Source organism: Nicotiana tabacum, chromosome 22, assembly GCF_000715075.1.
Source record: "Nicotiana tabacum cultivar K326 chromosome 22, ASM71507v2, whole genome shotgun sequence".
Classification (NCBI taxonomy): Eukaryota; Viridiplantae; Streptophyta; class Magnoliopsida; order Solanales; family Solanaceae; genus Nicotiana; species Nicotiana tabacum.
Window position 1 is genome coordinate 227,048,768 of NC_134101.1, and position 10,556 is coordinate 227,059,323.

The window sequence follows — 10,556 nt, forward strand, 5'->3', positions numbered from 1 at the left end:
CTGGACCAATCCGAAAAATCCTTCTTCTTTTATTTTCCTAATTTTAAAATACAAAACCTAATTAAATAAAATTAAACACCAATAATTAACACTTAATGTAATTATTACACACATATTAAAATATTTAAAGTAGGTAAAATCAACCAAGGCAACAATCAGGATAAAAAATGCATATTTTATGATTTTCCATTTAATAACCGGATCACGGTTCAAACTACACATGACACACACATTTTTTTGTATTTTGTTTTTTAAAAAAAATAAAATGGGAAAATCAATAGATAATTAACAAAATGCCACGTAAAAATCCAAAAATTGTACAGCAAGACCAATTGCTATTTTGTTTCTTTTGGAGTGAATGTGGCGAAAACAAAAATCACGTGCTCACAAGTGGTGCTGGTATTTTTAAGCCCAAACGGCATCACATTATAGCAATATGTGCCAAAATTTGTGATGAAAGAAGTCTTCTCTTGATCTTCCGAGTCCATCTTAATTTGATTATACCCTGAATAAGCATCATGAAAACTCATTAACTCATGTCCGGATGTAGCATCAATCATTTGATCAATATTTGGTAATGAGAAAGGGTCCTTAGGGCATGCCTTATTAAAATCTTTATCATCTACACATATTCTAAATTTGTTATTATTGTTAGGCACTACTACTATATTAGCTAGCCAATCCGCATAATTTATCTCTCGAATTGAACCTATATTAAGTAATCGGGTTACTTCTTCCTTAACAAACCTATTTCCGACATTTGCTATCGGACTTTTCTTCTATCTTACCGGAGGAAAGTTAGGATCCAGACTCAGTTTGTGGACCTCCACCTCCAATACAATTACTGTCATATCTGAATGCGACCATGCAAAATAATCAATGTTAGATTTAAGAAAATCCATACTTTTTAAGTTGAGCTCGGCCTCAACCCTGTTCCTAAATGGAATATTCTTTCCAAAAATTCTTCGAACAAGGCCACTTGTTCGAGCTCTTCTACGGTCGACTTGGTCACATCTATCTCCTCCTATACCAGAACAGACCTTAGTACTTGTTCTGATGACTCATAATCTTTATCATCTTCAATTAAGATGGAAAAGGGCATCGGTTCCTGTAATTACTATTTGCTCGTTTCTTTGCCCTTGCTATTGGAAATAGTTACTACATTCATCTCCCTTGTAGTCGGTTGATTTCCTTTGATCTACGTGATCCCTTCTGGTGTTGGAAATTTTAACAATTGATGTTAGGTTGAGGGCACAACCTTCATTTCATGTATCCATGGCCTTCCAAGGATTAAATTATATCCCATATTGCCATCTACCACTTTGAACCAAGTAGTCTTCGTTACTCCTTCAACATGTGTGGGCAGCAAAATTTCTCCTGAGGTTGTGATACTTGTAAAGTTGAACCCAGCCAAAAGTTTTATTGCTGGAACTATGTTTCTGGTCAGCTTTTCTTACTCCAAAACTCTCCATTGTATGATGTTGGCTGAGCTTCCTAGATATACCAACACATTTAATTTTAAAATCTAGAATATTAAGAGAAATTACCAAATCATCATTGTGTGGTAGAAGAAGTCCATCAACATCCTCTTCTGTGAAGATGATGTCATTTTCTAAGATCTCTTGAATTCTCTTACCATGAGTCACTGATATTTTCGTCTTCTTTGTTGCTGAAAATGTCACCCCATTTACTTCATCTCCTCCGAAGATCATGTTGATTGTCATCTGAGGTGACTTTGCTGCCGGCTTTGATGGTTCTGCATTATCCCAATTTTTCCTATAGTTGTTCTTGGCGGGGTTGCTTAAAAACTCTCTGAGGTGACCATTCTTCAATAATGTTTCCATCTTTTCTAGAAGATATCAACAGTTCCTAGTCCTACGGCCGTGAGTTTCAGGGAATTCACACTATAGATTAGGATCCCTTTGGCTAGAATCCGATCGAATATGTTTCAGGAACCTAGCTTCTTTAGTATTTCTCATGGGCAACACTAATTCCACCAGGCTGATATTAAAATTATAATCGGATAACCTAGGATATGTTAAATCTCGGGACCCCGACGTCTCTTTCTCCTGCAACAATCTGCTACCCCGACCACGATCTGCCCTTCTACCGAAAGCTAACCTATTCGATGATTGGAATCCTTTATTACCATGCCCAGCGTCCCTCTCGTAAAGTTGAAAACGACTTTTAGAGGACCTCCGATCTGCATCAAACCCATTTTAAATTTCTCTTGATTCTGGTCACGATTTCGTCCTTTGGAAGACACCAAGGAGCCAAGTTGATCATCTTCTATTCTAATCTTTGACTCGTAGAGGTTGTGAACATCTGTCCATATGGTTGCCTAAAATTCTAGCAAGCTTTCCTTCAGCTTTCGGGAGGCATTAGAACTCAACGGGTTGAGACCCTTTGTAAATCCCTCCGTTGCCCACTCATCCAGTACAGCTGGTAACAACATCTTTTCCTTCTGAAACTGGCCTACGAACTCTCGTAAGAGTTTGGATTCCTAGCCCTCGGGATATTCTGAATATATCCACCTTCCTTTCCTAGACCTTTCTTGCTCCAGCATTAGCTTTCATAAATGAATCTGCAAGTATTTCAAAAGAATCAATGGAATGTTCAAGTAAGACAGAATACCAATTTATGGCACCCTTCATCAGGGTTTCGCCAAACTTTTTCAATAAAACATATTCGATCTCTTGTTGGGCCAGGTCGTTTCCCTTTATTGACATAGTGTAGGTTGTGATGTGTTCCTGTGGATCCGAAGTCCCATCATATTTTGGTATAGATGGCATCTTAAACCTCTTTGGGATCAACTCCGGAGCCGCATTTGATTTAAACGGCAATTGCATATACTTCTTTGAATCTGATCACTTTAATACCGACGGTGCTCCCGTGATCTGTTCCATCCGAGCATGGAACTCCTTAGCATTTTGGTCCATTCGTTCATTCATTTCTCTCATAAATCTCATAAGCTCAATTTAGAAAGGGTCATTTTATTGTTTTTCCCAGATCCACTACTGGTACCTCCTTCCTCGTCAAAACTGATCTCATCACTTAAAGCATCATTATCGGTTCTTTGAATCATTTGATTTGCGAGAATGCTGGGAGGAATCGTAGCCCTTCCATTAGCATTATTGAAAGCACCCGATAATGCCTGCTTTAATTCTGTCATTACCTGATCTTGTCTTGAGAGGTGATCCATAATCATTTTTGTTGTTCTCTCAAGATTTTAACCGTTTCAACAACGCATTCATCATCCACATCATCAGGAGTTGGGTCCCTCATACGTCGAGGATACTAGCCTTCGCGAACTAGGGTTGCTTCATCTCTTTTGTTGCGGGTTTCGCTGGTTGAATCATCACGCTGGAACACATCTTCCCATTCATTGTGCGATCCAACATTGTAGACATCGTTGACATTATTAGCTACCATATCTGATTTTTCTTTTACTAAGGAAGGAATCAAAATTTGTTAGTTACAAATGAATGGATCAAAGTAATTACACAATTGACTATGCCCCACAGTGGGCACCAAACATTTACCCGTAAAACAATATAGTTGAATTTACAATGTATTTTACAGAAAAGTGAATCGATTTGATCCAAAAAATTAAATAAATAAGAATAAAAATAAGATTATGAAATGAACTTAAAGGAAATACAAGTCTAGCTATGAACTTAGCCTCTCCGTTGGTAGAAGTGAGAATAATATTCAAGAATTAAAATTGAGAATAGTGTTATAAATAAGAGCAGAATGTGGCTTTTGTGTACATAACGTTTTGTGTATACAATAGATGTTAATTCTCATTTTTATAGCTTTATTTAGGGAGACATGATCCCCAAATTAAGCTCCTCTTGAATGAGAATAAAACTGTCATTGATGACTGCATAACAGTTGGCTATAAATGCGGATATTCTCTGTAACGTTCACTAATTGAATGCCACCTGATATCAATACTTTGAACCTTTGTCGTCGGTTGTTGGGATTTAAGCTTGGTGTAGCTTAATTTTAAGCTTGGTGTAGCTTAATTTTAAGCTTTGTGTAGCTTAAAGAGGGTGAATGGGAAATTGAAGGAATAAAATATTTGAGTTTTCCTCCTTGGTAAAGGGACATTGTCCCATATTGGAGGAAGAAAAGACTTTTGATGGGTATATATACAATTTCTCTTCTTCTAGCTCTTAAAGAGATAAGAAGAAGGCAAGTCTCGTGCCATCGTTGTCGTCGCTCGCTCTACTCGGCTTCGGCTTCGGATTTGGATTTGGATTTGGTCAAAGTTCGATTGATTGATTAATCTTTTTGGACAAAATTCCTTTTAATTATTTAATTAATTAACAAAAACTCAATCTGAAATAACCCATGACCCGCGACTCGGTCCGGTACGGTCCGTTTTCTTTCCCGGATTATTTTAAATCTGTTTTATAATTTTCCTGCAATATTCCCACCTGTTACAGCTATGGCTGTTCTGAAAGGTTGCAAACCTTTTCAGAAATAGTGCCAAATGGGCTATAAATATGCCTTGAATCCCAGAATGTTTACTCACTAAATTTTCTGGTTAACTTCTTCTTCTTCTGCACAATATTTTTCAGTGTGTTTTACGACCATTGAGTGGTTCATCGTTCACCAAAGTTTTTGGTACCAATACGCTGGTGAGTTAAATCGTTCTATCCTAGAAGGATATATTCCAGCACCTCGGGTACTTGAGGGGAATAATTTCCTTAAGGACACACTATGTATTCAGTGGGCTCGATTTGTTCCTATATTATTTTTCAGGATTTATTTTGTCGTTCTTGTTCTACTAACTTTCTATTTCTATTTTTCCAGAAAGTTTACTATTTTATTGTTTATTACAGCAATACAGATTGGATAACAATCTTAAGAAAATTATTTTATTATATTCTGTATTCTGTTTGTGGAGATTAAAACCCGTATGGTTTTCTACTCCTTTTGAATTTTACTATTATTATTTTAAGATATAAAAACTTCATTAGAGTATTGAAATTTAGAAAACGATTTGAAGAACATAAAAACTTCATCGTTTTCTATGAAACAGTAAATAAAAACTTCAGTTTTTATTTATTATACGTATTGTTTATTGTTAATTACAGTATTATTGATTGTTCTGGTTGTGCCATTAATTGAACTCTTCTGTTGATGACAGTGAGAAATGGAAATTGATAACGGAAATCCTTCTACGACTGTTGCTGCAACGATGATAGCCTCGTCAAGCCGCACTACTATTCCACCGGCCGAGAAATCGGGGAAAGTTTTGGGAGCCAACTTCAAAGGGTGTTCTTCTGGCTTACCACACTTGGTATGCGAAAATTCACCTGTGAAGAACCTCAAGTGCCTGTTGCGGACATGCTGGACAATGAGAAATTCATGATTGTTGAGGCGTGGAAACAGGCAGATTTTCTTTGCAAAGGCTATATCTTAAGCGCTTTAGAAGATAACTTGTACAATATGTGCAGTGCGATGAATACTTTGAAAGAATTATAGGATGCACTTGAGAAGAAGTACAAGACTGAAGATGCATGCTTGAAGAAGTTCGTAGTTGCCAAGTTTCTAGACTATAAAATGATAGACAGCAAAACTATTAGAACCCAAATTTAGGAGCTTCAACTTATTTTTCAGGACCTTATTGCTGAAGGTATGGTCGTGAATGAAGCATTTCAAGTGGCTGCAATGATTGAAAAATTGTCTCCTTCGTGGAGAGATTTCAAGAACTATCTTAAGCACAAGCACAAAGAAATGAAGTTGGAAGATCTTGTGATTCGTCTCAAGATTGAGGAAGACAACAAAACAGCCGAGAAGAAGTCTCGTGGAAATTCAACAATCATGGGAGCTAATATCGTTGAGGAGACTGCTCCAAAAAGTAAGAAGAGGAAGAGGTCTTATGGACAGACTAAGGAGCAGAACAAAAAGAAATTCAAGGGCAGCTGCTACAATTGTGGAAAAGTTGGTCACAAAGCCCCTGATTGTCGTCTCCCAAAAAAGGATAAGAAGAAGGGACAGGCCAACATAGTAGAGAAGAATGATGACATTGATGATCTGTGTGCAATGTTTTCAGAATGCAACCTAGTTTGAAATCCGAATGAGTGGTGGATTGACTCTGCAGCCACTCGACATTTTTATGCTATCAGAGAATCATTTGCGACTTACTCTACTGTTGGTCCCGAAGAAGAGCTTTCCAAGGGAAATAATGCAACAGCCAAGATTGAAAGTTATGGGAAGATATTCCTGAAGATGACTTCCGGCAAGATGTTAATGCTCCACAATGTTCTTCATGTTCCTACAATTAACAAGAATTTAGTTTCTACTTCTTTACTTGTGAAGAATAGATTCAAATGTGTATTTGTTTCTGATGAAGTTGGTGTAAGTAAGAATGAAGTGTATGTTGGAAAAGGATACCTCACGGAGGCCTTTTCAAACTCAATGTAATGGTTGTTGACAGTATGAATAAAATTTTAGCTTCTTCTTATTTATTGGAGTCAAATGATTTATGGCATATTCATTTAGGATATGTCAATTATAAAACCTTGTGGAAGTTAATTAATTTAGAAGTATTACCTAAATTCGAGTGTAATAAATCGAAATGTCAAATATGTGTTGAATCCAAGTTTGTAAAACATTCTTATAAGTCTGTTGAAAGTAATTCAAATCATTTAGACTTAATTCATACTAACATTTGCGATATGAAGTTGACACCATCTCGAGGTGGGAAAAAGTATTTTATTACTTTTATTGAAAATTGCACTCGATATTGTTATGTTTATTTGCTTAAAAGTAAGGATGAAGCAATTGAAGCATATAAGCAATACAAGAATGAAGTGGAGAATCAATTGAATAAAAAGGTCAAAATGATTAGAAGTAATATGGGTGGAGAGTATGAATCTCCGTTTGCAGAAATATGTCCAGAATATGGAATTATCCATCAAACTACTGCACCTTACATACCTCAATCCAATGGAATTGTGGAAAGGAAAAATCGGACATTAAAGGAAATGACGAATTCGTTATTAATAAGTTCTGCATTACCGCAGAGTTTGTGGGGGGAAGCTATCCTTACAGCTAACCGAATACTTAATAGAGTACCCCACAGAAAAACGTAATTTATTCCATATGAAAAATGGAAAGGAAGAAAACTCAACTTGAAATATTTCAAAGTGTGGGGGTGTCTAGCAAATGTACAAGTTCTTTTACCTAAAAGGGTTAAAATCGGACCAAAAATGGTAGACTGCGTATTTATTGGATATGCTACAAACAGTAAAGCTTGTCGGTTTTTGGTTCATAAATTCGATAATCCCAATATTCATGTTAATACGATAATGGAATCAGATAATGCTGAATTCTTTGAAAGCATTTATCCATATAAAACTGAATGTGAGTCGTTAAGTGAAAGACCTAAATGACTTCGGGAAGAACCAAAGGAAAATACTCCAAGTGTAGAAGATCCTAGCCATAGCAAATGTCAAAGAACATCTACTTCCTTTGGACCAGATTTTGTGACATTCTTGCTTGAAAATGAGCCTCATACTTTTAAAGCAGCTATGTCATCTTCTGATTCAACGTTTTGGAAAGAAGTAGTCAATAGTGAGATTCAATCAATTTTGGATAATCATACATGGGAATTGGTTGATCTTCCTCCAGGAAATAAGCCTTTAGGTTCGAAATGGATCTTTAAACGAAAAATGAAAGCTGATGGCACTATTGACAAATATAAGGCAAGACTTGTTGTCAAAGGCTTTAGACAAAAGGAAGGCCTTAATTACTTTGACACTTACTCGCTAGTAATGAGGATAACATCTATTACGACGTTAGTGGCACTAGTGGTCGTGTATGGTCTTGAAATCCATCAAATGGATTTTAAAACAGCTTTCTTAAATGGAGAATTGGAGGAAGAGATTTACATAGAAAAACCTGAGGGTTTTGTGGTTTCTGGTAAAGAAAAGAAAGTGTGCAAACTTGCTAAGTCGCTTTAGGATTTAAACAAGCACCCAGACAATAGCATGCCAAATTTGACCAAACAATGTTGGAAAGTGGGTTTAAAATCAACGAGTGTGACAAATGTGTTTATATTAAAAACACTCCAGGTCATGAAGTCATTATTTGTTTACAAGTTGATGACATGTTGATAATGAGCAAAAGTATGGCAGATATAAATGCTACGAAGCGCATGTTGACTAGCAAATTCGACATGAAAGACTTAGAAGCTGATGACGTGATCTTAGGAATCAGAATTCATAAGACTCCACAAGGTCTAGCATTATCATAGTCTCACTACGTTGAAAAAGTACTTGACAAGTTCAAGTATTTGGATTTCAAGATTGCCAAGACTCCAATTGACGTGAGTTATACACTTCAAAAGAATGAAGGTGAAAGTGACTCACAATTGGACAATGCAAGAGTATTGGGAAGTTTGATATATATTATGAATTTTATGCGACCAGATATAGCATATGTACCCGATAATTAATCAATTACCCGCATAATTTAAAAATTAACACAAATTACTTAAAATATTACACATTTTCCACATACCGTATACACTTTACTAGCATGGTCATGTAGTATCTTGTATGACACTAGTCCATAAATACCGGGTATTTTAGCTCGGGCCGTATTTTACTCCAAAATGCCAAACTTTGACAAAATTCGTTTTCTTCGATATTACTTACCCTCTTACCTTCACGAATTTACTCATGACTTATAATCCTTATAATCCCCAAATAATTTTTTCCTTGGACTGATGTCAATTACCTTACGACAAATTCAACGTATAATACTGTAGGGTGCAACATCGTCGTAACTTATTACTACGAAGCGTAATATCACCGTAATGTAATACTACAGGGTGCAACACTGTCATAACTTATTACTGCGAAGCGTAACATCACCGTAATGTAATACTGTTGGGTACAACACTGTCATAACTTAATACTGCAGGACGTAACATCAATCGTAATATATTACTGCAAAGGGTAACATCATCGTAATATATTGCTACAGAGCATAACATCGATGTAATACTGTAGGGCGTAACAATGTGCTATTAGCAAACTGAGTCGATTTACAAGTAATCCCAATCAAATACATTGGATGGCAATAAAATGAGTTTTGGGGTATCTGAAACATACCCAAAATTATGCTTTGCATTATAACAAATATCCCTCCATGATTGAGGGATATAGTGATGCAAATTGTATCACTGAAGTTAAATCCATGAGTGGATATATTTTCACAATTGGGGGCGGAGCAGTGTCTTGGAAATCATCCAAACAAACGTGCATCGCCAATTCTACAATGGAATCTAAATTCATAGCTTTAGATAAGGCCGGTGAAGAAGCTGAATGGCTCCGAAATTTCTTGAAAGATATTCCATTTTGGCCCAAACTATTGGCACCTATTTGTATGTATTGTGATAGTCAAGCGGCAATAGGCAGGGCAGGGAGCATTATGTATAAGGAAAAATCTCGTCATATACGACGGAGACACAATACCGTTAGACAACTACTCTCTAGTGGTGTTATCATGATTGACTATGTAAAGTCAAGAGATAATGTGTCGGATCCACTTACAAAAGGCTTATCTAGAGAGGCAGTTGAAAGATCATCAAATGGAATGGGGTTAAGGTCTAGGACAAGTCATCATGGCAGTAACTCTACCTAGTAGACTGGAGATCCTGCGAGTTAGGTTCAAAGAGATCAAACAAAGTTATGAATGATGGTTCAACATTGTCAAATAACTCAACCCATTCTCGTGATGATGACAATGTTCAGAAATCGAGGTAAAGCATTAAGGCTTTTTGATGGGTCAATAAAACTTAAAGCTTTTTAATGATTTGCTAAGTCTGGCGGGATATCACCAGATAGTGTGTCTATAGGATTACACATTTAGAAATCACCTATGTGAGTGTGAAGTGCAAGCCGCTTCAAGGGGAATGAAAGTAAAGGCTCATTCTCTAAGCACTCATGAAACCAGACGGTGTTCATTGATTGTGTGACTTATGTTGTCTAGGTATACAACAAAGCTCGACGGTTCAAAGATATCAAATCTACTGATTGACCAAGTATATCTGATATAAGTTCACTACGAAAATTTCAAAGGGAAACCTACTTATTCAGATGCAATTAATTCTTGCATGTAAAATGCGCACGTGTCCGTGCATTCCTTTATTTTATAGCCATTTCTCATTCATGTGGGAGATTGTTGGGCTTTAAGTTTGGTGTAGCTTAATTTTAAGCTTAGTGTAGCTTAAAGAGGGTGAATGAGAAATGGAGGGAAAATGAAATATTTGAGTTTCCCTCCTTGGCAAACGGACATTATCCAATATTGGAGGAAGAAAAGAATTTCGATGGGTATATATACAATTGCTCTCTTCTATCTCTTAAAGAGTTAAGAAGAAGGCAAGCCTCGCGTCGTAGTCGTCGTCGCTCGCTCAGCTCGGGTTCGGCTTCGGCTTCGGATTCGGTTTCGGATTCGGATTCGGATTTGGTCAAAGATCAATTAATTGATTGATTAATCTTTTTGGACAAAATTCCTTTCAATTATTTAATTAA